We start from the raw sequence: 27,845 nt of genomic DNA, 5'->3' as shown, positions 1-27,845 counted from the left end.
TCCGACAACAACTACTCGAACTCATAAAATATTCAGAATTCAGCTGTTTTTTTTTTACCATTTTTTCTACCGAGTATAAAACTGTTCATCAAGCTGATAATCGAGTCACGTGGATTGTTTTTGCACTGTCCGTATAGGCACTGGAAACTATCCATTTCCTTTCATTCGTACGAGTAGAGCAACTAATGGCACTTTAACAGTTCATTTTTAACTCATGCATTTGATAAATTCAACAATCTGGATAGCTGTGGAATCGATCAGCACTATCTTCATCACAATAATTGATGTAGACTTTACTGCGGAACAATTTGTACGCATACCCATATTCATCGTTCGAAGGGAATGGACGATTGATTGTTGCTTGATTTTCAATACATCACGGCGGTTAGAGGGTTGCAATTAAGAAATCCAATCGGAACGAAAGGGGGGTTTGAATTGCCGGAGAATATTAAAGCGCGAACTCGCGTTGGCATAAAGACGGCGCAGTGCAGGATGTAGGAAAAATAATCGAGTACGGGTCGAGTAGTAGTGCGTCTTTTGTAAGGGGCGCATTGTTAGTCGGGACAACCTGACCCGACCCCCATCGGCCTAATCCATCGAGCCATTCGCTGCAGTGCCTTTACCGATGAAAAGATTGACAGTTTAAAATATGTATAATGGATGACGAGGACGCCTGTATGGAGAACCGGAGCCGGAGCGCATCAGCGACGTCGGGGCGTCGGGACGCCCTCGCCCCCTGTCGGATAGCGGATTAAATTGGACGCCGAGAATTAATCGGCTTCTGTTTGAGTGAAATTGGGCGAGTGTTGTTAGAAACGTGAGCATCGGGATTGGCAGCTTTCGCATTGTGCGAATCCGACTGACCCCCGACCTCTGCCCCCGTCGTATTCATTCCTCTTTAAATCACCGCACGCGTATCGGAAGAGCCCGCGTTATGCCGGCTGTTCCGAGGAACGCGGACTTCGCATATTATATGCAAGACAAAAGGAACGCGGGGAAAAAAAACGTCCGGACTGATCTTGCGGCACGGCAGCAAGTGCCGCGTGGGCGAAGAAGCGCGGAAACTCGCTATGACGAGCCGCTACCGAGATCGGAGATCCCCCGGGTTAATGTTTATGCAACGCGATTCTGCCGCATGCGGATACGGAGGTAACCCTCGCTTGGTGCAAATCTTTAGGAGGCTGTATTTTCAGGAATATGAGATAGCTCAAGAGCTTGAATTCTCCGGCTCCTCGGCGAGATAGACACTGATCCAACCTCACCGGCCATAACGAGTAGCTCTTCCGATCAGATAGACCCGTGGATCTTGTATTTATGCAAAGATACCGCCGTAGGAGGTGGAGGACCCGCGAGTAGCGGAACTGCGTTCGTCCTCGGCGAACGCTGAACATCCAGTGAAAAGTCTCCTTGCTAAAATAACTCGCCAGTGTTGTGGTCGAATTTTTTACGGGAATAATATCTGGACTTTTATAATGGTGGTCGTATTTTTAACGGTGGGTACGACATTTTTCGTTGAGCCCTGCAAGCTGTGACATTCCTACCGCAGGGATGAACGTAGCGGATATGTCAGCGGATGGAAATAATCGATCGGCATGTCTGCGCCGGGAGTAACGGTGGGGCATGATGCATGTGCATACCGACGTTCTAACAAAGGAAAATTTCCGATATCGGATAATTTTGTATCGGTAATAACTGCGCCGATACATTGCGGAACGAGTGAGGCAGAGTGAAATATTCAGTCTGCCAATCCTCCGGCTTATTAGCCTCCACGGTTCGCATACGCTGTGGTGCAGTACGTCAAGTACGTGTAACGAAATGTGCACTACACCGTCAACTCGTGATGTGTGCGTTACGTTCGTGAAAATCACCGATTCTGCAGTGGCATTTACTCTTGAAATTACCAGATATGACTCACGTTGTGTTCATAAATTTAGAGATACTTTACTATTGGGATTGTGACTTTGCAACGCGTTATCTGGTGGAATAAAGTCAAACTAATGCAATCAGCCTGACAATTCGAGTACCCAAGAATTACGATTTGCCTCCATTAAAATTAGAAAACTTAGGTTATGTGGTGATAAAATGGCACCGACAACCAGGGTCTGACGTCACGAGGACATTTTCCAATACAGATCCAAGTAATCCGAAATCACGTTACAAAGATTCCCAGACAATGATTCAATTCCTAGAACGTATTTCGAATTTCGCACGCCACTCGTTCAATTTTATTGCCAAGGGTTTGATAAAACGGTTTATTCTTTAGATTCTTTCGAATTATCAAGTTTTTCCGAATAAAAGTGTTTTCAATTTCGTAGAGATGAGATCGAACGTGACGATCGTTTCTTGATCGAGATCGAAGCGTCCAACGGGTTATGAAAGAAGTCGGTCTTGGTACGGGATGAAGTTTGCAGAAAATGCTGATACGGTGCGGGTTCGATTTTAGAGGGTAGTTTACATCTAGACCGTATTTGCGGACGTGGGTTTGTATGCTCGAATACTCGTGTGCATGCGAGTAAAACTGAAGCAGTCAAATTTCCCCAGCCTCTATTCTCGGTCGAAAACGCGGTGCGCAGGGGTGGTTAACTTTATTACTGTCACTCGTCCAATAACGCTTTCGCTATTCCGATCTTGCAGAACCGATACAACGTGCCCACCACCTTCCCCGATCAGGGACGCGACGACGCGGTTTACGCGTCCTCTGGGTCCCACCAGATCGGCCCCACGACCCCCGGTCACGGTTAGTTATGGGTATACCTTCTCGGGCCGAACGACCAATCTCGATCGGCCTCGGCTATAAAAATATTGACCACTCCGCAGAAACGGGAATCGATCAAAGCTACACTGAGAAAGATTTTCTTAGTTGCATTTGCCAGAAAATTATAGTGATACGAGCTGTTGGAATTGTACGAAAATCTGATACGTGTAACTGTTTAGTGTAGTCACAGATGTCGATACTACGTTTTCTTTTTATTGTAAAGTAAGATCTGTTTGCTTAAGTCGTTACATTTTTTACCACATTTCTTTGATCCCGTTACCTCGATTCAATTTATTGTGATACTTTATTGGAACGAGGTTTACTTGGGCTTGGCAAATTCAATCCAATCGGTACATTTTCAATTGAATTCAGTAAAATTTTACCTTCGACTAACAAAATCACTATAAACTAAAGGACTGTTTGAAGAACTTATTTTTATCTAACAAGCATATATTCTACAGTTTTTTAAATATTAAACAAATATTCATCTACTTAACTTAACAGGTTTTAATTGTTTGATTAAATGTTTTGTTGGTGAAACAAAACTTTTGATCCAATCAAACTGCGAACGCTTTAAAATAAATTTACAATATTGAAATCAATCTAATTTCAGCCGAATAAAATGTGGCTCGGTTAAATGAATCAAGTGAATGGAATTGCTGAAATAATAATAACTTCTGTTAATCTCCGATAATAATTAAAAAGTCGTTCGGAAAAAGATATTCGAAATTTATACTCACGAAATTGCTCTCCAGAATTAAATTTAAAACAAATTTTTCATACATCGACACCCCTTGCCTCGGAGAAGGCTTAGATTAGGTGGCAAAGAATGGGATAAATGATCGATAAATTTTATATATTTTGCTCGTCAGCGTCCCCTCTTCGAATAATCCGAGGCATAAGCTGTCAAGGCGCTTTTCCATAAACGGAACTACCTACCAGAGCGCTGGGCTAATCACCCGGTGTAGAGTTCGCCGACAAGCCCCTAAAACTACGCCGACCTACGACCCTCGTAATAATATCATATTCACCGCTGCACCGGAGTTATTAACCTATAAGGTTACACAACTCCACCCTGCTGTGTCGCCATAAGCCACGGTTAATTATCAGAAAACCGTACCCCAGGGAATAATGGGGGACCAAACGGGCTCAAAGACACAGCATTATATGCTCTCACGCCTCTGCCTACTCTCCTCGATCTCTTTCGGCGACGTTCAGCCGCGCAGAAAATACGCAAATCAATTATTCTTCCCTTGATTGCAAACTGTGTCACAAATTATTGAACCCGCTCGAATTCTGTTCTACGAAAAATCAGACGCATCGTGCCGATAGCTTACAATTGGATGGATTATTCGGTGGAAACGTGTAAATTTGACGTGACAAAAATTCTGAAGGCGCAATGAATACAAAAATTAAGTCAAAAAGCGAGTTACAAGAAGACTTGATATAATATTGACGGCGAATTTTTATCACATTTTTTAGCTGTTTTTCATACGCAATTTGTGACTCGTTCTCTGGATGAAGAATAAAACGAAACATACGGTCTCACATAAAACGAGTTGTTCGTTCGTGTCACGTATATCGCGTCAAAACCGCAAATGAACAAAAATTTCCGAAAATTCATGGAGTTCGTGTCATTTATAGTATCTACAAAATTTTAATTGATCAATTTTTGCAATCTCCTATTCGAAAAAAAATGATACCAATTATTTAGCGAACGAAACGTTCTAGTCTTCAACTTTTCGGGGGTTGAAATTAACTTGAAATTTGAACACGCAGGCTGCATGTAAGAACTAACTAATTATGAAAAAATTTTTAATTGTCATACGGCATTATGAAATTCGAATTGGTAATCTTTAATATTCGAATAATAGCTGGGCATCAATATGGAAGAAACATGAAAGCCCAACACTAATTAAGAATATCCGACGCCAGACATTGAATAATTAAATACTCAGTATGGTGATTAAATTTTTTTTTCCTTTTATCTTCCGAAGAGTGCCCTTAAATATTCCGAATTTCTGTTCTTTTTCTAAAACTACTTATAATTATTATCAACTATGAAGTTCTTCGAAAATCCGGATTCCCGGTATTGCGCAATATGACGAAACCCCGACCAAAGAATATACCGAAGACATGCACGTAACGAAGTGGAAGGAAATTCTATACGACTTCGCTTGCACCATGCATAGTCGGTTGAATGTAACACGTGAGGAATGAATATGAAAGTGGAAATATCCACCGGTCTATACAAATGTGCCGACACAAGTTTATCGATCGCATACGTTGCCTTTGCGTGATGACAATTGATTTGCGATCGCACCGAGCCCCACACGCCGCTTCGGGCTTCGACCGACACGGAAAATTAATATAAATGGCTCTATGTCTGTTTCGATACGCCGCTTGGGCACATACCTATGATTCACAGTGCCGTATCAACGGAATTAACCTTCGTTGCGTCCTCTTTCACCGATCAATAGATGAATCATTGAAACGATTTTTGAATCAGAGGTTTTATTTCTATAATTCCTCCCATTCTCCCCTCCCGCGAAACTTTATCAAAGATCAACACTTTTTAGTTACAATCTTTTCAAAAATCCCTTCTTTCAAACATTTTTGCGGAAATCGTAAAATATTTCTACTACGCTTTGTGAAATACAGTGAATTCGTATTATTTAATTATTTCAGAATTATTTTCACAGACTGCTACGATCCCACGTTTTGAGATCGGTTTAAACGGCCCTGCGGCTATCCAGCGCGTAGATTATTCTACGTGTTAAGTAAGCGAGTGTATATATCGAGGTACAAGTATTATACTTGGAAGTCAACGGGTTGGCATAAGAGCGGCGCTTTATGTTAATTCTCCACCATCGATATTAATATTGAATATTTATGATGATCGCTTCTGCGACTTATAGCATCTATTAATCTCTCAATGCTACGCGGCTCCTCCGCTTACATAATTCATAGGGAATAGGTCAGGCTGTATTAAACGAGGCTACATCCAACCCGGTCAATGGTCACAGAACGTCAGACACGAGGAGCGCTCCGATGTGCCAGAATTAATTTTTTTCAACGAATAACAGTCGGTCATTGTCGTTGGGTTTAAATTCAGATCGCGCATTATACCGACGTGTACATATTCAATTTGCCCGAAAGCTCTCGCTTGAACCCGTTCCTCGGAGTACGATCGCGTTGCACGCCAAGTTTTAGGAAAACATTCGATCGCGAGTCCGGTATTCGTTTTTCTGGATTTGGAAATTTCTTCAGAGTACATCGGCAGCCGGCTCTCCATCCGCGATAATCGCTCTCGATCCATACCCAGAAAGTGCGTTACTCTGGGCTGGAGGACTAGAGCTGGAATCAACCGCAGGCTGCACAGGTTCGAGCTAACCTGACTCAGCGAAGCGCGAGTCCGAACACGAGAGTAAATTGCTTATACGAGCTGCAAGCTGCTACCGCTGCTGGGATCCCATATGCTTGGCTGACTGGACCAGCGTCCTGCAGCGCACGGCCGCACCGATCAACAGAATTACTGACTGCGTGCAGAAGCAGCAGAAGTGATACGTGTCGTTACATAACCGGCAGGTCACCCGTGCCGCTGCGGCCGTCGTGTTGCACGAGGCTATACATTGCGCCTGATCGTAACTCACACAATCGTCAAGCTCGAACGGCACACGGATACCTCTGCCGTGCCATCGTTTTGAATCGGGTAAGTTCGCTAGATTTATGCTCTGGTAGGACATCGAGATGATCGGGACATACCGTGGTGGTCTTTCGGGAGAATGACAATGGTACGCGATCTCTTTACACTGAGAAAAATTCAGTAATTTGACAACTTGGCAGATAATTGTGAAAGTCTGGTCAACGTCATATAAATATGTCTTTTCTATCAGCGGCTGACTTTTTGATTTCATCTTCTGTCATCGATAAGTCAAATATGAATCGACTCTATGTTAGTTGTAAAGTTTTTTCAAATGATTTTGAAAAATGAAGTAAGCACGTCTTGTAATAACAGCTGAAATATTGGAACCCGAATTCTTAGCTGATTCGTCAGAGCTATATCTGTTTTCTAGTTCTCCCGCATAATCTATTCCGCTGACACTATGTTGGCCAAGAAAAGTATCACGAAGAGTGAAACTTTATACGGAATAGATTTCAACGTAGTCTGCCAAATTTTTAATTCAAATCAAAATATATATTACAGCGAAACTTCGATACACAAAGAGATCCCGAGGAAAGTTCAATGTTCTTCTTCGTCTTCTTTTTGTTGTTACACGCAGTTAGCCACGAACTTTGAACCCCGTTCAGTTGTTGCTCGTAAACAACGTTTTCAACGAGGATGTATTCGACAGAACCAATATTTTATTGCGATGACAGGAGTCTTGACCTCGAACTTTAATTGTGAACAAGAATCTTGGACATGCAGGTCACGAATAAAACGCAATAATTCTTTCCAACGTTTCGGACGCAGGTATGAGCCCTCCTCAAGGAACAATTTGTTTCTGACCAAGCCTAGGACAACATTTTTTCATCGAGTTCATGTTACAACGATCAGCATATAATTCAGAAACATTTTTTGAAAAAGAAGAAAGTGAACCATATATATGTGTAAAAGCCAAGTCATTTGTAACAGATTATTGAAATGGATCACAAGATCTTTCTTCTTTCTTCAAAACATGTTTCTAGATTATATGCTGGCTGTTGTAACATGAACTTGATGAAAAATCGATCCCCTGTTTGTTCGGAAATAAATTGTTCCCTGAGGAGGGTTCATACCTGTGGCCGAAACGTTGGAAAGAATTGCTCCGTTTTATTCGTGACCTGAATGTCCAAGATCTTTCTTGGCAATATTACTTTGTGGTAAAATTTCTATGCAAGATAACACATTCCTGGAGTATAACATACGTCTAAGCCTAAGATCACAATTAGGGGAAGTTTGACAGTCGATCAGCGGTTACCTTCGACAAAACCGGTGCTCGTTGAGATGGGCGTAAAATGTGGAAAAGATAAGCAGCTCGACTGTCCGTCGCATTGGGTGGATCCCTGCCGGTTCGTACCCTTGATGAATGTGGCACTCGAGGACCGTTGACGACACAAGAGGGAAGCCAGCCCTTGATTCGCTCATCCTCTCGGAGGGCCGATGTAGCGGTGCAATTATTATCGACTTATTATATAATTGCAGTGCAGACGGCGGGGGCTAATGAGGCCTCTCGAGACAACAAAACGATCCGGCAGACAGTGCGGAGGACTGCCGGAGGCCGTCGCAACTGCTTTATTATAATTCATTCATCTGGGGACGTGTGCGTTCGCGAAGCGAGTCTAGGCGCGGGTGACGTGCAATTTAAAAAATGAAAGCGGCGTCGTCGAGACGCGATTTTTGCTAATTTTAACTCGACTGTGCAGATTGGAGGAGCATATGCGGCGGAATTAATTGCGCTGATCCAAAGCTGATAAACTGGTTTTCGTTTGGCTTGCAGACGTAAAGCCGGGGCGATTAGCGCCGAATGACTGAATCCCGAGGTATTTTCTTTACGTGCGGTATATAAAGCTGCACGGTGCTGCAGGTGACACTCGGTGTTTCTGAATATAGAAATCTTTAAAACGAGGACTCTCAGGAATGATTTTGTAATAAATAAATTGCCGTCACGAAGCGCGTGCTCCAGTTCCATTTATGGTCGAAACTAGGAGGTGCGCTGCAGGTGGCAACTCCGCAGTGCTGCAGGTTAACGTGCGGCAGGTACACGTCGTAATAGTCGGTGAAAATACCGCCAACCATAATTGCTAAGGGCTCAATTTGCATCGGAACGCCTCGAGCCCGCACGCACGCACTCACGCTTTCTCTTTCTCTCTCTCTCTCTCTCTGTCTTACCTTTCAGCCCTGATTCGCCTGCATCGCTTTAAGCCCGAAATTTTCACGGAATTAATCAATCGAGGGGGTTTTTGTGGAGACAGGAAAAAATAACTGAGGGCAAACGCTGTCCTCTGGTAACGGAGAAAAATTTGGCTGCAAAGTGATCATGAAACGATCAGAATAAACTGTAACAGCTTACCAAGGCAAAACATTTCTTGAACGTAAGAACTTCTGGTTAACATTAGTTCATTACGTCGAAGAAATTTGGCATTATCACTCAATTCGATCGATAAGGAATCAGGGCATTTGTATATTACGCTTTATTTGGACACTGCTTAAAAATTCCATATTTTACAATATTTCCTAGAATCGACCACGGATTCATGTACAAGCTTGTAAAAGCACCCTTAAAAGTGATAGCGAATTGGGACATCCACCTCGAGTAGAACAAGCCCCTTATTTTTCTTCCAGCCCCTCACAATTCGCCTTTATAAATATTCATAAAAATCCCGATGAAAATAGCCTGGTTTTGGAGTTCGAAGCCGATCCTCTCCGCGGGTCGCAGTGCCGAATTTCCTGCGGCCGCAATGTTTGGCGAGGGAAGAGAGCCGCGGGAGTTGCCGGGAGTGGAGCAAAGGCGGGGGCAAGCCGGGCGAAGAGGCAGGAAGGGGCAGGGAGTCAGGCAGGCAGGTATATTGGTGAATTGAGGAAGGCGGTATTACAAAGCGAATCGTAAATTCGCCAGAGCTTCGACACCCGACATTCCCTCCTCCATTTTATTTATCCCCTCGCCTCACCTCGCCGCCCGGAATCGGAGGGCCGCCGCCCTCGCCTGCTTGGGCGCATCACCCCGCGCGGGGCAATCCGCATGAAATACGCCGAGACATTAAAAATAATAGGTGGTACCGCGGATAGCTTGGGGGAGAGAGGTGTCCTCGCGGAGGGACGGAGCGGCGGCATTCCGCGGAATCTTCGCCGACGACGAGCCCGAGGAACCCGGAGGAAGGCTGTGCGTGGCTCTGTATGCGCCCGCGGAGAGTGAGAGAGAGAGAGAGAGAGAGAGAAAGGGAGATGGCTGGAGGGAGAGGGGAGGGAAGGGGAGAGGAGAGCCAGGAACGCTCTCACCAAGCAGCTCCGGCGCATAAGAACGGGCATCGGCCATTATAAACATATACAAATTCGTCAGAGGGCTGCTTCGAACAATGGGCCGTTTAGCTACCGAGATATATATCATCGTGGCGGCGGTACGCGAAACCTCTCTTCGCCTTTTCCGCGCTACCGAATGCAGCCGCCGCTGCCTCCGTTTAAGCGGCGGGCCCACGAAGGGTCCGCGAATGCGAAGCGCAAAAATTTCGCCCCGCTTCACGCCTCCGGAGAAATTTAGCCCCTGCAGATATGTTGATCTGGGATGGGGGAGAAGGGTGAGGAGAGGGGGAGGGAATACCCACCCCGCTCGAATCATCCTCCGGTGAGACGCAATTACCATCCGAGGACGATCCGCAGCGTTATACGAGGTCTCAGATTCCGGACCGCGGCCCGTCAAGGGGATGAATCGATCGTTGGACCGGATCCGCGGAACGCGGGGAGACAATCGTTCGTATCCGGCTGCAGGACGGGAAGGGCAGATACAAATGGGCAGGAGAGACCGGCCGCAGGTGGCACCCGTGCCGATAAATATGTCAGCAGGTAACACCAAGCCGCGGCAAATCCTGCGCCTCCGCTGCAGCACGCGGTGCCTCCGAGCGCCTACCGGCTACTTGGATATTTTATACATTTAAATATTATGCTGATTCGACTACCGATCGCCTCTCTCTCCATCTCTGTCCGTCTCTCTCCGACTCTCCTCCAACGCGGCTCGGCACGTATTTTTTCAACAAGCTTTTGCCGAACATTCGATACCACAAATGCTCTGGCCATTTGGCTACGGCCTTATCGCGACGTATGATCGCGGATATTCGAACACCTATCTGTCCCTGCATCTGTCATATTATACGACGCCGGAAAAATTACTGCCTCCGTCTTTGCGGAGTGGGATATTTTTACCGACCGCCGTCTATTCGGGAGCTCACTTTTCGAACGACCACGCTTTGTTACAATTTTTCGTTTGTCAGACATTTTACGAGGGGAGGATACACGCAGCTATATACCGACGCGCTTGGGTGTGTATACTCACTTCGCGATATAGGCTAGGAATCCGGTCCAATAGCTAATGGCACTTCATCGCTGTAAAGTTCAGTGAAGACAGCTGACACAATTTGCCATGCACTCGAAATCGCCTGCGAAAGAAATCACGGTGTACCGAATATGCCGGTGACTACTTTTCTCAACTTGTGTCAATGTGACCGATGATGCGGATTGACCACTAGTCATAAACGAGACTATGATCAGGATTATTCCGAGCTTCGTTTACCTCGGCAAAACTCGAAATAGGAGCTCCGGAGTCCCGCATGAATGAAATCTTGAACCCTTATAATCCCCTAAATGATACCATGAACTTGAGTCTATTGGTGTCTGTTTCCCAAGACCACAAACTGCATAATCGCAACATCGAGAGGAGTCGGTTCCCCGGGGAGGATGCTTAAAGCGATAATCAATTTAATCGTTCGATAATAACTATCAAAGATTTTTCCGCGGTGTATAATTGCCTGAGAGATCGCAATCGGTAAGATTGAGCTGCAGAAGCGAACGAGGACTAGTTAGATCCTGCAGGCGGAGTTGGTTGCAAGCTCTGCATGGTATCGAGCGTCTTGGACCAGGCTGACAATCGACGAGGTATTAACCCGATGAAGTTGAAAGAGATCCCCGCGGCCCGCTCGACCGGCAGAATAGCTTCACCTATACCTATTCGTCTTCGGCTATCTCTCTCCTCTCTCTCTCTCTTTCTCTCTCGCTCCATTCTCGCTTTCAGCCGTTGTCTCCGCGGCTCTGTTGTGCAGAGGAGGCTCCGACTGCAGCCAAAGCAGCAGAGGCAAGAGGTGCACAGCGGAAAGGCACTGCGCCAAGGGTCGGTTTAAATGCGCGGTGAGTTTATACAGCGGGCATAAGGCAGGGACCAATACCGGACACGAGCAGGCTGCCCGCGCTGCAGGCCAACGGGTACCAGAGAGATGATTGTAGTTGCAAATGGGAGGTTTGCATGAAGAACCGGATGGGACATGCACGCCCAGTGCAAACACTGCTGACCCCTACACCCACGCAAAAGCCCCTTCTCGTCGGCGGTGCAGGACCAGGCAATGAACCACCGCCACAACTACTCTTAGTCTCTTCCACAGCCTGCACCGTCACACTGTCCACCTCTCTAATTTCGCTGTTTGTTTCGCCCTCCGTCACCCCGAAATCTACCACCCGGCAAATTGCCCTTCGTGCAGATATACCGGATTACCAAAGTCCGCTGCACCCTATCAGAATTCAACTCTCGATCCCGCATCCTCGGATCCGTGTCAATCATATGTGAAGACTCCAAAGTGGCACTCTGGTCAAAGAATTTTCGCAACTTCTCATTCGCTTTGTCTTGCAGAGTTTTAGAATATTCTCTTCCAATTTAGGACAATTGGAAACCTATTCTGTTCAGTGACGTGTCCATCGGATCATAAAGTTTTCCAGGGATCGTAAGAGAGACTACGGTCTACCGCAACGGAACACCACGTCGAATATTAACTCTAACAACCACAAGCTGCACAATGTAAGAAGAATGCAGTGTTCACTTCCGTAGATTATGGTTTGGTCTCAATCTAACGCTATCTCATACTCTTCACACCGGCCAATTCGGTTCGATTTCAAAACCACCATAACTCTCTTACAGTGGTACGAAAACATGAAAGCAACGAAGACGCTGACTTGCCGTACTTACACCTTGATTCCGCACTCGCACCTGACCCCCTTCATTCCTCACCGTTCGTTTTGGCGATTTCGCGTCCGGATCCGGTGCCGAGTGTAGGGTGGGGGTGAATAAGGAAAGGGATCTCTATTATACGCGTGTAGAATGCACAGTGTATGTAACAACGGATCGGACGGCGGTTTGTAAAGAGAGCGAATACAGACCTCCGGTCGATTAAACATGCGCATATTGCATGAAACGGCTACCTGCCTGTCCCCGCAAGGCTCGGAGTTCGCGAATCGACCGCTGTATTAACACCTATGCCACGTGGGCCTCTCGGCACTCGCCTTTGCCAGCGTCCTCATCCCCGAGCACCGATATACCGAAGTATGTTAGTAGCCACCGGTGTTATACCCCGTGGGGTACCGTTGCTGGTAGTGGTGGTGGTGGTCGTGGTGCTGCATTGCACCGGTCTCTAGATAAGCGTTCACACGATTCTCTCTATCCGCGATGCTTGAGTCGAACGATAATGTTTCACGCTCACAACGAATATATACATATTATTTAAATATCCGACCTAACCGTGTACTGCACACTTACCTTCCGTCCCCTTGTAGCCGCTGCTACGGGCTGGCCTGCTCACATATATTTACCCTGTGAGGATTTATTTGCCGATTGAATTTGAACGACTATCGTGCGAATGCGCGAGATCTCTTCTGATCATTGTGCCAGACTCGACCGGATTAGTCGCGTAAAGAGCGAAGCCAACTTCTAATTCAACGCGACGGCTTGCCCTGTCGCTTATCTTGTAACGATTCGCGTAATTACACCTGAGGAATTATGTGCAGCCCTGACAGTATTTAGATTCCAACACCCGGCGAACACTGCGACTGGAAGCTGCTGCTCGTACATTATCGTTCGAAATACTCGAATTTTCATCGAAAATTTCCGATGCGTTTTACCTTGTAGATTACAGAGATCGACGAACACCATTGATCGGATGCTGGTGTAAAAATTGCTGGCGGTAGGGCTTTGCATCGGGAGAAATAACATTTATCGGCTGTTTGTGATTCTGTCTAATATTATTTCACCCGCATACGCAAACACCGATGCAATATGCATTAAACAAACGGTGCCTCACTTTGAGGTCTGTTCACCTCAACGGGCATCGTCAAATATGCTGAATTCCAATTCTCGGGGAATGCATGGTGGACCGTGAAAATAGAAAATAATAGAAAACAGAACGCGGAAATACGGGCCAAAAAATTAAGTAGGTACAAATTTATTAAAAAGCTTTTGAAATTGTCCACAAATATTTCTTTTGTCGTACATTGATGGCCTGGAGACGATGGGAAAAAAAATGTAGCAAATTGTAAGGAGACACGGTCCATGGAATCGCACACTGCGACGATTCAAGGATCAGAAATTATAGGTATACTTAATCCGTATCCGTTTGTATGTATGCGAAAGGTTTTTCCGGGTCGAAAATTACGGCGGAGTTGTGAGTTGGCTAAATTGTCGTTTGCAATTCGTGTGTACTTAGGGCTGAGGTACGTAACCTATTTGGACGACAGTCGAGGATGTCCTGTTCGAGGACGAGGCGGGTCCGCGGGATTATCCCATCAGATTTGTCCTGCGGGCAGGGATGAGAGCTGCAAACCGTTGAAGCGGGACGATCGCGCGTAGCATCCGCCGCAGGTACGTATAATAAGAGGTATGACATCGTGACAATATTTTGAAGGGTTCGCCGAAGCGCGAGTAACCGGTTTAAAAACGGTCCTTCTTATTTCCCCAATGCCCGCCGGCTCGTTTAGGCGCGTCTCCAGCTCCGGAGCCGCGGGGACTCGTTGGAACAAGGTGCGCGGTTCGAACACACTTACACTACTCTATCTCTCTCTCTCTCTCTCTCACTCTCTCGCCCTCTCTCTCTTTCTCTCTGTGCGACTTCGTGCTTTGTACCTAGCCTAGCTGGGAGGCGGAATGTCTCCGTCACCAGCTCCATCTGCAACGGGAGAATTTTATGCCCCAGAGGAAACGCGGCTGCGGTACCGCACCGTAATGGTGTTTCATAATTGCCTACGGTGACCGCGGCCTTTGAGACCACATCATTCACCGACAGCTGCTCGTCTAATTCCCCATCCGACTATACGTCAACCGAAAAATCGTTCTGCCCGCGATCCTGACGACAGAAATGTGACCGTAGATACACTGTGTCGTTTCACTTCTCCACGAGGATCTCATCGACACTTGTCTTCTACGACATCGTTGAAAGCAGCTAACAAGTGGCGTTGGTAGGTGTATCGGCGGGACGTTGTCCACTTGTGAGGCCGACTCTTAAGCGGGGGGTCACATCGAATCAATATATCCGACGCAGTTTCAATGTCACACTACATCTCGAGTGTGGTGTCTGGTGAAGAGATGCTACAAAACTGCGAGTGGGTTGTGCGGTATGCCGATGAAACTGACTCTTGACACGGTCGAACATTGCCATTGACCCGATGGTTCAAAGCACCTCGAGTCAACGGTAAGTTATGTGATTTTAACACTCCTTGAACGAGTGCAACGTGTTTTGTAACATTTGAAACGTTTCAAATCGATGGGCAATTAGTTATTATAATTTGGTACGATATACTCGATTGTAATCTTGAAAGCGGCGAAACGAAAATTCTGCCGAAGGATAGATGGATCTCCTGTTAAAAGCATGACTCGAAGACAGGTCGTACACCTGCGTGTTCCGATAATTTTTTATGAAAAACCCAGACCGTAGCGTCTCCTTAATTCGAAATATGGTTCTGCCAGCCAATTATGATAGCAGGAAGAAAGAGTGTACCGAAAAGAATCGGAGTTGTCCCAAGGATTTCTTTGGGCACGAACGCGTTTAAGGAGCGTAATATTTCAAGGTGTCAAGTTTTTGTGATTGAGGTAAAATTTTTGGAGCGCACGTGGCGTGTTCGTTGGACCGATTCGGAGTGAAGTGAAGTGAGGAAAGAAGATATGAGGAGTGGAGAGGAGAGGTAAGGTAAGGAGAGGAGGCGAGGCTGGTTAGTTCGAGAGAAATACAAAAGAGGAATACGCCGAGTACGTCAAGTCGCAGAGTCTTCCTATATCGGTAGTACAGCATTCATTAACCGTTCCACTTCATTAAAAATAATTTATCTTTTTGCCCGGTTGATCAACGTTCGCGGAATGCGTTCCGAGCAACGAGTAAACCGGGCTCTACACACCGACCCATACGAACGCGAGTCCGGACCGTGCAGCAATCTATGTACGGAAAAGCAGGTATGTCTATGGAGTTATACCACCTGGTCAACTTTGGCGTGGGCACGCGCGCCGCGACGACGAGACACTCGGCTAGCCGCAGTTCGCGATACGCGTGCGTGTTGCGTGCGTGTTCGCCAATCCGTGCACACCTTTACCGTTGTTGTTAAATACGTTTGTGGAAAATGCAAGAAGCGACCGCGAGCGATCGGCGCAACATTCCCTAAACGGTGATGACTACGGCCGACTCGTTTCCTTCGTAAAAATCATCGCAAATACTCTGTGACTGCGACCTCGGGGCTGAATGGAGGAGAGGCTCGATCCATCCGATTCTTATGAGCGATCGACCGTTTCGCTTTTTACCAACGGACAACTCCAGCCCGGGCACTTCTTCGACCTTATATATCTTTCCTAGCCCCGGCGACATCCTCTATCTTGCCCTCGTCCATCCGGCCGCCATTTCTTATCCCGTACCTACCGCTATTTATAAATCCAAAATGCCTTTAAAGGGCCTACTCTACCCCTGATCCACTTCTGCCAATCAGATCTTCTCCTCTCTGACCAACCATTCACCTATGACACTGGCACGCGAAGACCGCGGCGAAGAAGACAGCCTTGCCAATTTTACTGTACGAGACGGAACTTGTCGTTTGCCAATTATACTTTTTTCAGTTTTCTTTTTAGAATTATAACGACGCGACGGTATGGAAACTTTTCAAACAAGGCTCGTACCTTTTGATAGAGGCGATGACAATTGTACTCCAAAAACTTGTAGTACCTGCAGTTTTTATACCTAGTTTCGATTATAAGTAGTCGTTGATCTATCTTTTGGCAATTTTGGAAAGTTCGCTTTCGTATCAATCAAATTGCGCGAGAGTTGTGCCAACGAATATGCGACACAGGTATGTACCTAAAGTAATATTCATTAGTGCCTTAACCTTTCCGACTAACTTCTTTTCCGTCCGAAATAAAATGCGAGTTCAACTCGATGCGAGTTAGGAGAATCGGATGCATTGTCACATAATTTTTAACTAATCGAAGTCGCATTTTGTTTCAGACTGAAAAGAAGTTAGCCGGGAAGGTTAAGGCGTTAATAAATATTACTGTACGTCTTATACAGAGCTGAAACTTTAAGTGCCCGGTGAGTCCGACTTCTTGGAATTCCTCGTGTATCTTTTTCCAACACATCAAACACGATCGTTTCAATACCGTGGGGGATACAGTGCAAATTTCAAGATTATTGAAATATCCTTTAATATCGTACACACGCATATATACGCACAACGGAGGAATGCGCATTAAGTTCGAGTAACTCGGGCATCCGCGATCGGCTAGCTACTCGGTTAAGAAACACTAATATTATCGTTGAAAATAACTTCAGGAGCATATTAAGCTCGGTGCATCCGCACGATGGGTACGGCGCGATGCAAAGCCATTCAACAATCCCAAATATTATGACACGCAAAATACACGAGCAATCATCGGGCATGCAGACCGAACGTTGCGCTGCGTGCATTATATACGGTGCGAAGATGCAACGCGCCACAGAATCCGAAGAGAACTGCTGCTCTTCGACGTGAACGAAGAAAATATCAGACGAGCCGAGATTTTCAACTCGGAGTAGGTGTAATTAAAAATTGGTAACCCGGACCACCGGCTATACGGCTCGATTATACGCCTGTAGGATATAAGAGGTATCGCGCAGGCGGATCCTCACCCCCTTATCCCTGCTTTATTTAAACCTTTATCTTTATCGTTATGCGTCGTTGTTTCAACCTCTTTATGCCCGACACGGGCCCCCATTAACGTTTGATTTACAACTTTCTACAAATCTATAAAGGCGACTCTTCACCCCTCCTCAACCCTGCTCGCGGCATACCTGACCCAGGTATTGGTGGGCCTGCGTACAGGTAGGTGTAATCGGGATTTCGGACCAAGGATGACGCGTCCCCTGTTCCCCGGCCTGTTCCGGGATGCTGAGCTGTCCTCGTGTGCGTGCCTGCGTGCTGCGGGCAGGATCCTCTCACCCGGCTTCGAGCGGCGAGCCGAGCCGGTCAGATCGGAGACTGATAAAATTATACACTAGGGCCCATAAACGAGCTGAACCTCGCTGTTAAAATTAAAAATTGCCGTAAAACGTTGTCACGCGATGAGTTACGGGGGATTACACTCGATCTCGCAGGGAACTTCGACTTCGCCTCCTTCCATTATGCGGCACCCCGTGATATCTCCTCCTCCGACGCCGACGCGAACTCGGAGGAATCTTTGAATTCGGGGAAAGATAAATTGTTCGATTGGAAGAACGCCGATTTGGGTCTGATTAAAAATAACAATTCATTCTTTCGAATCGTTATCACAGCGAGTGATGAAATTAGATGAAACTATTTTACAAGTAACTGTTTAGTAGGACTGTCGTTACCAATTTTTCGTTATTTCAATGTCAAATCTGGGTTTCAGTTAACCCCGTTTTATCACTTAAATAAGGCTTTAAACATCGATCTATTGCAGCATTTAATTTTCGCAACAGTTGCAAGAAAATGCCGCAGATACTCGGGACGACAATCAAAAAGATGACATCCTAGTCGTTGAATAAATTATTCTTTCATCTCTGATTGTGAATTTCAAGTTTTTCATTCAATTCCCACTCCTTCCGAGATCCGAATTGTAATTTTCGCATCGTACAAACTGAATTATAATTTTCGCAGAGTAGTTCGGCGGCCCTGAAGTCTCAACCGCAGATAATATGGCAGCACGTAATAAAGTCTCGATGGCGTGTCTCCGAGCCGCTCAGAATTACTCGTCCTTTTATTATCACTTTATTATTACTGCAGGTTCCCTTTACGGGGCGAGCATTAAGACCGCCTCATTTTATACTCAGGTACATATAACTATGCATATATCCTGGCTGCGTGCATGTGTGTTCCGGTAAACGTGTGTGGGTAATAACGCTTACACATGTAAAGAGGACCCGGTGATTCATCGGGCGTCGTTACTTTACCACTTCATCAATTAGCCGCAAGCTGGGCCTCGGTTGGTTGTGTTAGTTTATTGAATTTATATTGCTTGAAAACTATTACACCCGCCTTGTCCTTCGCTCCGTGTTCACATATTATTATGCAGAAATATCTGACGGCTCGCGTTCCTTGCCACTATGATAACGAGGGGAAGAATAATAATCTTGTATTATGTTTGAGCGTGCAGAGATTCCGAAGACTCAGTGCTCGGAGATCACTTTCGATCAGTGTATAATGTGGAAACGTAATTGTTTTTAAAAGAATTACAGAGTTGTTTGAAACAACGATAAAAGCAAGTTAAGGGACTTCGAATTATGGTTCAAGCTTTATCAGACTCACTTTTCCTCCGACCGTCGTCGCTGCAATTGATAGTTGCCAACGAGCGTTGTTATTCAGCGACTCGTAATTCGAACTTCGGAAATTCTCCAAATTTAGGAGGTGATCTGCTTTCGTTTAAGGGGATCAGATCAAAAAGTAATCAGACGAATATTTTCAAGTTATAAATCGCGTGTTACGAGCTTTTTTCGAATGATTTATCAAAAACAACGATCAACATATCGGTACCATCAATGAGTGGGAAAAATGGTATCTCGATAATTTTCGGTCGGTGATCGCGGGAAGACCAGGCGCGAGTTCCAAAAATCAGATTAACGTGTAAAAATAATTACACAGCACGCAAATTGATGAATCTGTGTTTCAGACCATCACCGCCTGCCCGCTGCAGCCCAGTGACGATCGCGATACGTGAAGTACAATAATTGTGGCCTAAGAATGCGTTAATGCGAGGAACGAGGTGGACTAGGGCGCGTGGGAAGATAGCGCTCGAGCATCCGTATAACCGGGGGTAAAGGGGGGATTTAGAGCGGCGCGGCAGAGAGACCAAGAGAGCGAAGGAGACGCGGGCACCTTCTCCTCCTCCGTAGCAAAGAGAAAAGAAGAGAAGAGGGACTGCAGCCGAGATGCTGAAGAGTGTGCATGCAGTGGGCGCAAAAACGAGCGGCTGATCGCAGGGTCAGAGGTTAGGCCCTGCCTCCCTCAGCCGGCGACGCTCTTCCTCTCTTCGTACCTTGGCATGGTCCTCCCAGGATCCAGAGATCCAATCAGCGCCCTCCACCGTGTACCTGTAGGAGTGCTGCAAAGTGCTCGAGCGTCTGTACTCCATCGTCTGCACGGAGCAACGTTTCGTGGGTAAGTTTTGCACGCACCCACAAAACGGTGGGAGGTTCGATCTTGGTGCGAGGTAGGTTTAGGGTAGGAATACAGTTTGGCGTTACACGCGATGCCCTTTGACTGGAAATTTGTTGTTCGAAAACGTCGTTTTTCCCCCGCACCTCCTTCTATTTCTTTTTCTTCTCCGTCTTCTTTTCGGTTTGATTCCTCTTTTTTTCCATCCCGCGTCACCCTTATAACGAGAAACTCTTCCCGGTTGATCTGGTTTCTGAATTTACGATCCGCCTTGCTCAGTCTTCGGCCCTAGATAGGGTCTGCATGGCCCCGGGAGAAATTAGGAGGGAGGAGGATAGGTCCTTGGGAAAAGGACCAGCGGACGGAGAGAGGTTAAAAGTCAGTAAAGCACCGGAGGGCCGAGCTCGCTTGGTGCCTGAGGATCCCCCATTATTCCAATTATACCTATCTATTGCTATCGAAGTTTCGGAATTTCGTGGAAAAAGTGTCCAACCGATAATGATCTTTATGCGATGCAGGGAACTGAAATATTAGCCTCATTAGAATCTAAATTGGGGTTCTCTCGGAGACATTGACCGTATAGGTATATTTATAATTTGACCGTCTTTTTGATAAACCCGCGCGCCCGGCATTACCCGTATTTACATATTAAACTGCCTTTGTTTTAGTGTACCGGGCTTCCTTTTAAATATCGCATTTAATTGCCTCCGTAATATATACTATTATCGTCGTGGAGCGGAATTTTTTTTTACGATTATACATTCCTCCCACTCCGCGCCGCCGTACTACGGATTTGATATTGAGGCTATCCCGGTATCCTTCGTCTTCGATGAACGAAAGAGGGACGATGCACCGGACGCATCATTGCTCGATAAAACATTCCCTGGAATTTGAATTTCTTCGTATATTACCGAATAGTCATAAAGCCGGGACAGAACCAGAGGTGAAGCTTCCACTTTAACTACCGTTCAAAACCCATCATCTGGAGCACCGGATACGTCAAGTGGGGGTTTAAATTTCTCCGAACGCTTGATTACGGAAAGATAAGTTTCGATAGCGAGACGCTTAAAATTCGGTTCAGGCAATCGTCGAAGAAATTTGTAGCAAGCGAGTAACGCACGAGCTTTTTTCATACCTAGTACGAAAAATTTTCGCTTTCTAAGAGGGACTGAGTTCCATGGTAGCACGTCTTGTCTGGTGTTGGACTTAACTTTACTTGGCACCAAATGGCAGAGTACACGTTACAAGGACAAGTTTACCTGTTCATCGAGTACGACAGATCAGTTTGAACCTAAACTAGATATGATTAACTTCAAAGATTAGAAGAAGGCTTTGTAAAAACTAGCAAAAAATCATCAACAGTTTAAGCTACGAACGGGTTCGTTCCGACTATCAATCACTAGACACATTCGAGCATTGTCTTTCGTATCGGTAGGAAGGGTTTTCACGGTACCAAAGAAATTCCCTGGTTTAATAACAAGCTTAAAATGCTAATGGTTACTAAAACGGTGCTCGTCTCAGTCAGCCGCTGATCATCTTGGCTTAAAATGTGGTACCTAGCCCAGGGAGTGTGTGTACGCGGTAGCGTGGGCCCGATACGTAGGTCACATACATCGAAGTGTAGTTTTTTTTTTTTTTGTTCCCCCCCGTTGGACGAAAGGACTGCCCCCGAGGACCACCGTGAGCGTCTTGGTTCCTCGGGTACAATCGAACGGTGTCGTTGGGGATGGCGCGAACCTTGTTATTTTTAATTATGTTTATAATCAAGGCTCGTCGTGTCTATGGTAATCGTACCCTCCTCTCATCCCCCGGGCAGCCAGCCACCTCGCGATCGATGTAGCCCATATTCATTACCATGATCCTCTTTACCGTGGTACGCGCTACTTGCCGGGTGCCACTTGACACGGAACTCGAAATCAAGTCGTGCCTTTGGCTTCCCCTCTTGTCCTGGTCTATGTTCGGGGGACTGTCGACACGGGGTCCATCAGCGTCAACCGTGATGATCGGCTCTCCAGCGTTATTTGAGGATTCGAGAGAACGCTTCGTCGAAAGTAAGAGCCACCCTGTATATTGACGCTTCGTGATCGGGACACCCTACTCCGAGAGGCACCTACATCTTCTCTGTATATATGTATATGCATCGGCTACCGTACGTACATGCATACCTGGACCATCCAACGCGCATATACGATCCTGCAACAGCAGAGACAGTCGCTAATGACGCGAGGAGATACCCCCAGATAACTCTAATTAATCCTTCCTATCTCCTCGATATACAAATGCCTATTGGCTACGTACTCCGTTCTGCCATGCGCGTATACCTGCTGTACAAACCTCGGGTCGCTTCTCGTCCACATCCGATCATCTTCACTAGCTCATCTCTTGCTCCGCTGCTCAAACCACCATTCAAGGAGTATTGTTCTCCGCCGGGCGTTACGTTTATTTTTAACTCGCTTGTCAGTGTAGGTGATCAATTCGAGAGATTGTTTCAAGGAAATGTTAGGTCGTAGTGAACGTTGGTTCGAATTTATGACAAATATGTCTGCAGTAACGTTGCTTAATACGAGCATTCAAATTAAGGTCACCGATCACTCGGTACATTGTCAGAGTGAATTTGTGCGGCTAGAGCGATTGCGCGATATTTTTCAAAGTATCGGAACGATCGGTGTTATGAATTCGGGTTCGAGTTTTCAGAAACTCGCGTTAACTCGGCACGGTTACTTTGCTGAAAACTGACAATTTACTAACCGCTGTGTAACCACCTGCATGAATTGCTGATGTCCGAGATACTGAAATGACTTTCTCGGAGGTCTTCTTGAATACTGGTTTGAGAAGCCAGGTGTCGATTATGCGGTAGCGATTAACAGTTGGTAACCGTTAATCAGTTGAAATAACTGAAAATCAATTACAAAATGATCCACACCTTGAAAGAACGGAAGACGTTACGACATCTGCACGCAGAATCCTCAGTTTCGAGAACCGACACAAAAATTCAATAACGATAACGATACCAATAACGACAGACTTTCCGTAATGCGTTAAAACCATTAATATTCATCTTTCCAAACTACTCGATGCTGCAACAGGAAGGCTATGGGAGGCTATGGGGGTGGTCGTATCCTCAGCGCATGGATATACGAAAGTTAAACGAAGTTGTTTACCACCAGGGGTGTGTTTATGACACGTATGTTTGTTCGCTTGTTTGTTGGCTGTTTGGATAAGGCGGACCAGGAGGAGGTCCACGGCGTTATAAAGAAGTGACGGTGTTGACAGCTCGGTGACAGCTCAGGGCGTGGCACAGCCCCGGGGCCGGAGCCTCGGGTCGCTTCAGTCGGTGTAAATTATCATCGCCCAGGATGACCTTAGCTCGAGCTCGAGGCCCGGGGCTTAATAGGGCAAGGGACTCGGGTCTCTAATATATAATAACAGAGAGCGGTAGCCGGTTCCCTGCCCAACTTATTATCGCTTAATAGGAAGCCCAACGAGTTCCCGCCCATCAACGATGCCTCTTACATCTTATTATGGATATTAGATACAGATTTTTCTGCTCCCTTTTTACGGCTCGTTCGAATCTGCAGTAGCTCTTTTGATCCTACAATCTTGAAAAAATGAAGAAATAAAAACGATACGTAAAATCGAAACCTGCGGACAGTGTATGATCAATTTACTGTCCGTTCCACGCGATTTGGTTGTTTGGAAACAAAATAGCTGGAAAAATAACGTCCTTAGGATTTTACCACGCGTCGCTATTCTAAATGACGACGACGACGACATGATAATAAGAATTCAATGTTGGCTAAACGATCGGGATTCCTCTTCTGGTTTTTTATTTCACGCTTAGTGACCGTTTTCCCCCGTAACGATCCCGCTAAAAAATCGGTCCCAGTCGTCGGCACTGAACAATTTCCAATATATAATGGTCACCTGAGATATAACGGGTGCCAACGTCATAAGCGGATGAGAATTGATACGGATCCAGTTCATTATCCTTTTCGTTATGAATTTCTTCTTGGCCCCCATCCTGACGAATATACGCACCCGGAATCCGGAGCGTTCCCGCGGTTTCGCTCTTTGTCGGTTTAAGTCTCTGAAAAATCTTGGTTTGAAAAGGCTCGCGCGAGCTCCGCGCGGTGAGAAAGATCGAGAGATCGAGGGATCGGAAGAATGCTGAGGTCTCACTGTCGGTGACAAAACCATATAAACGTGGAGTCGGGCCTCGATCTTGAGGACGGCTCGAGCCTACCCAGGGCCTGTTTCTGTGATATCCGAAAATTCCACCGCCAATGTATATATCGAATTATTACCAAAGGCGGCCGATGGATGCCGAGGAACGACTTATACCTACTTATACTCATCTCCTCGTTTCCCCCGGGCGAAGACGTTGAGTCTCCACGGAGTCGACGGCGGCGGCGGTAGGCGAGATGTCAGTAGGTGCACTCAAGGCCACTTCGAATCTGAACACATAAACATGCCACCGCGGTCGCGGACGCGGGCGCATCACTCCTTATAATAACAATAAGGACCTCGTCGTCCTCCTTGGCAGCGTTAAATCGCGTATGGTTTCGTCCCTCTCGCGGGGAAGCGACAGCGAGAGATCTCACGTGATTACGGTCTCAGGAGCGTCTTCACAAATCACTCGGCCCTCTCTCTGCGCTCTCTCATCCCTTCCCTCCCCCCCCCCCCTCACCCACCCTCCTCCCTCACTCCTCTCTTTCTCACTCTCTCTCTCTCTCTCTCTCTCTCTTTCACTCTCCTCTTCTCATCTCTCCTCTCCTCTCCTGTCCTTTCCTTCACTCTTCTCTTCTCTGCCGGCATCTTCACCGCTCCTCTTCCGCCGCTGCGTCGCGGACCCTTAGGACACACAGCGCGAATCGCGCTCCCGTCTCTCGAAGGATCTGCTCCTGCCAACCGACGCGTCCTCCTCCTCGCACTCGCCCTACGGACCTCGAACAACCAAAGCTACCCGCTACCTACATAAATCTATATCATATGCTCTACACTCCTCCTCACCCCTCTACGTGCAACCGTGTGTAGGTTGTACAGGTCGATCCACGTCGCGCTGATCCCTCAATTTTCACCCTCCCTTCGGAGGATACCAGCTCGTATCACGTATAGTGTTCGATCCGCAACTTTAGGATCTAACCTAACGTAGAGTCATTGTACGAGCAAATATTCCTGTAGCCTCGATTCCATTTCTTATCTCTTCGATTGTGTAAAATGGGTGTGAATTTTTCACGAACATCGTAGGTAAGAAACAGTAACGTCAAAGCTTCGATACTTACGCTGAAGGACAAAAGGGAAGAATTGATTTTACTTTATACTTTTGATAACATCATTTCATCATTTTTCAGAGTTCATTCGGAATTTCAGGTTCATATTTAGGATTGCGGATAAAACGAAAAGCAAAGAGGAAACTGTAGTATGAGATTCACAAATTTCGTAAATCAACTCTCGAGACCATGAATTCCCAGTCCGAAACCGAGTTCCCAAGGGTTCAATTTCGGTATAATCGTACGCGAAATGAATCACCCTGTACGCCGTAGCCATACGTATAGCTGGATGGAGTTTGCACCGTCTTTGGTATATATGCCCTGGAGAGAGAATCGCCTTCCATGCCCCCCTCACTTCGGTTTACTCTCTCTCGGTCTCTCAGGATCGTTTCGTACCTCTCCGTTTCTCCCGATCTCCCCGTCTGCCCCGATCGCCCCCGCATAACACAGCAGTCCCGCAGCATTCGCCGGTCGCGTCGCCGCAAGCCAATTAAATAAATATTCGTTGACATCACGGTCGCGTCGCTCTTACAAACTGCCCCCTTCCCTCTCTGCCCCCCTTCCACCACCTACCAGCCCCCCGGGTGCAACCGAGGGGTGCTCATCCGCGATTCACGGCTACTTGAACGACGATACTTCTTCAACGATCGCGGAATCGATTCCGCAACTTCAAATCAAACCTATTTTACTTGCAAGTGGGAGCAGATGAATGCTTTTTAATATCGGACCCATAACGGAGTGACAGGGCTCCGGTATCAAATTTGTCAAGGAATACGCGTTGTTCAATTTCGAGATAAAGAACTCTCATTACGTGCCAGAATCATGTTCGATTTGTTGGTACCTTTATTTGGCTGTTCGGTGTATTCAAGAGAGTTTTGAAAAGCCTCTAAACTGGCGCAAGCTGAGCTAGAAATTATACCTGAAATTCGTACTGTGTGGTATCACATTTTTACAATAGTACTTCGATCTTAACTCGCTTCATCTTCTTCGCAAACGAATCATTAGCAATCTTTTCCAACAGTTGCTGAGAATAAAGGTTCATCGCGAATGTTTAAGTACTAACGATTTAACGTACTAACGATTTGTTAAATCGCTACCTTTTTTAAACAATAACCGTACAATTCTTAACACCTATGTTACCAAACTGGTCTCAAAGTCTTCATATTCTAACCGTGCAGGAGATGGAAGAAACTGCCTACCTATCTCAAGAAATCGTGAAGTGGAAAGCTCTCCCAATCGATGGTAGTGAGTTGTTCTTGAACACCGCACTCTTGAACTCGATAGGATTTTCAGAAACGTTAGCTGTGTTTCTGCTCTCAGGTTCTCGCTTAACCAAAGTCGAGTGGACAAGGCTAAGATCATTTTAAACCATACTAGGAGTTTTGCTCGTCGAAATATTTCACAGTTTTAACATCGTAAAAAAAGTTCTGAAGGGTGAAAACCTCAGTGAACGGCATTTGTGTTGACATACTAATATTTCGTCCCCAACTCTTGTCAAACTTGGTGGTGTAGTACGTGGTCTTCGATTTAACTTGGATCACCGTATCCTGCAATGCTGTAACAACCCCAGATATTTGGGTACCCGTAACTACATACGTTTTTAAGAACTGCCAGATACACGATAATCTTCTCTTGAACTTCCATTGAAACAGTACAATCAAGCTCAGAGGGATAGCCATAGCTCAGAATCAGTTGATTGCACATTCCTGGCATGAGAAATTCGTTGGTTCAGAACCGAGCATCGGACCGGCCGAGGGGAAAAACGATGAGCTGACGATAGTCGACGGAGTTAATTTGAGCGTCGGCATATCCTTCTCTGGTACCTGGTACCTCGGATAGACCGCGGAATTAATACCCTCGCGGTGAGCCCTCGCGATCTACGGTACACCCGACTGTTAATAAGCCAAGACAATGCTCGGCGGATCCTGGGTATCCTCCTCGACGCGTTCCACGCGTGTGCGTCACGGATACTCCTCCCGCAATCTCGCCTCCCCCCTGTATAAAGGCCATATAACCTCCTCTCCCTCCGTCACACAGACAGGCATTAAACCCACACACACGTTCAATACACGAGCCATGCGTAAGCTGCGATGTAGTTCAATGTGTGCGCGGACACGGCCGGTCATATGTTTATTAGCCAGACCCCGCATAAATAACGCAGCCATAAGCCATAAGGAGAGGAGGAGGGAGAGGTGGAAGAAAAAGAGGTAGAGTAGGGAAAGTAGGAGATGAAGGAGAAGAAGAGGACCAAGAAGAACTGGGAAAGTTGGTTTTGTTTCGTTTGGAGAGATCGCCCGAGTAAATTGTCACACGGTCTCTTAGTTTCGTGGTGAACGAGGGAATTGGGCAAGGGGCGCACACCGGCAAAAGTCCGGATACTGCGGCGGTCCCGGCGAACGGGGAGGAGGACCAAAACCCTATCCCGAAGGTAGATCTACGTGTGTATGTATATACATATACATACAAGTATATATGTTTACGTATATATGCATACCTACTATACGTTTATAATGTGCACCAATATCTACCTGCTTTAGACCAAGGTGCTCGTTTCTCTCCCTCTCCTTTCCTCGTTTCTCACGAAGTGGCTGCATCGTGTGGATTTGTACGATAAAGAAAGTAAAAGAAAAAATGCTCGTTTGTCTCTCTTCTTTCTTTTCGATCATCTTCCTTTTCTGCATTTCTTTTGTAC

Source organism: Neodiprion virginianus, chromosome 2 (assembly GCF_021901495.1).
Source record: "Neodiprion virginianus isolate iyNeoVirg1 chromosome 2, iyNeoVirg1.1, whole genome shotgun sequence".
NCBI classification, from domain to species: domain Eukaryota; kingdom Metazoa; phylum Arthropoda; class Insecta; order Hymenoptera; family Diprionidae; genus Neodiprion; species Neodiprion virginianus.
Note: the sequence above shows the minus strand (reverse complement) of the source record.